This window comes from Vigna radiata, chromosome 5 (assembly GCF_000741045.1).
Source record: "Vigna radiata var. radiata cultivar VC1973A chromosome 5, Vradiata_ver6, whole genome shotgun sequence".
Taxonomy (NCBI): Eukaryota; Viridiplantae; Streptophyta; class Magnoliopsida; order Fabales; family Fabaceae; genus Vigna; species Vigna radiata.
The window spans coordinates 34,658,364-34,660,018 of record NC_028355.1 but is presented as its reverse complement, the minus strand read 5'-3'; positions in this window follow the sequence as shown (position 1 = coordinate 34,660,018).

The following is a 1,655-nucleotide window of genomic DNA, read 5'->3' as shown; positions in this document are numbered from 1 at the left end:
TATCCGCACTCATATGACCCATTTTGTCTGTTACACTACAATATATCATCACAGTTGATAATANTTAGTGAATAACATTAAAATAAAACAATTATAACAAAGTATGACTTTAGCATATGTCAAACCTTGAGAGGAATCCAAGCAATCTTTCTACTATTAGCAATTGATCTCCCACCCATCATCATACTTGCTGGAATAGAACTGTATATAAAAAAAGGTTTTAGCATTCATTTATATAACAAAGAAAGTCCAAACATTGAGGTTCTTACTAATCAATTGCTTTTCTGAGTTGTGTGGGAGGAGGCTTGTGCAATGAACAGATTCACAAAGCATAGTTGTCTTGCATAGACATAACAAGAAGTTGTCAATGACGCCTGAAATTCATAATAACGTAACTATTAAATATTAAAATCACATATGGAACTTTATTATGTTAACAAAGTTCACTTACCCGGATATATAAGGCAACAAGTATATTTTCTTGCCCCTTGCAAAACTTCTTATCAAATTCATGTTGATCTGCTCAAAATTATTTGATTCATGAATTGATTGGGGATCAATGAATCCATAATTATCAGAACGCCCCAACTTATTACTGACCTCAGACATATACCTGAAATCAAAAATTAACTTTGATATAAGGATACTTGATATATAAATCAATTTTATATATAAATAATTGCTCATAGACTTACATGATTCATAGCTGAATAATTGTAATATTCAACTCTTGTGTTCCCGACGCAAGCTCATGGACATCTTGGCTATGAAGGTATATTGGGACCTCAGAGCCTGTCCCAAATACATTAGCATCATACTCAACCTCCAAAGGCTTATCATCAAGGATGTCAGCAAGTAGATGCAATGAAGCAAGAGGGTCATCCTCAGATAGAGGAATCTTCTCCTNTGCCTGCGTCTGTTGTTATATGAAAAAATAAGATAAGTTTTGACATAAAAAACCTTTAAAATTGAGAAGTGTAAAGAAAAATTTCATACCGAGGGGTCAGAAACTGGTTTAACCAAAAATTTATATATATATATATATATATATATATATATATATATATATATATATATATATATATATATATGGTACATCCAAGGTTTGCTCATTGGTTATAACTAAGAGGATATTGAAATATGTTAACACACTTTTCAATATGGGTTTTTTAAAACATGAAAGAAATATTTATAATAAAGTATTTAGGTATTATGATTCATATTGGTGTTATGATAAGAACGACAATAAAAGTATAATGGGATATGTGTTTATGATATGTCAAACAGTTATTTTACTGTGTTATAAAAGGAGTTAGTGATAGTATTATCTTTATGAGAAATTAATTATATTAAAGCCTTAACGAGAACACACGTGTCAAGCTTTATGGCTTGAAAAGTTGATACCAAAAATAAAAGTTGAAAGATAAGAGCCAATTAAAATGCTAATAAACAATAAATCACCTATAAGCTTAGCTAGACATCCTATTGGTCATAGAAAGAGCAAGTATGTTGAAACAAGATTTTACTTATTGAGAAATCATGTTAACAAATAACAACTAGTGTTAAAATATTGTAATATAATTAACCAGTGGTTGATATTTTAACAAAATCTATCAACGCAAATATTATGAAATTGATTAGAGAAATAATAAAAA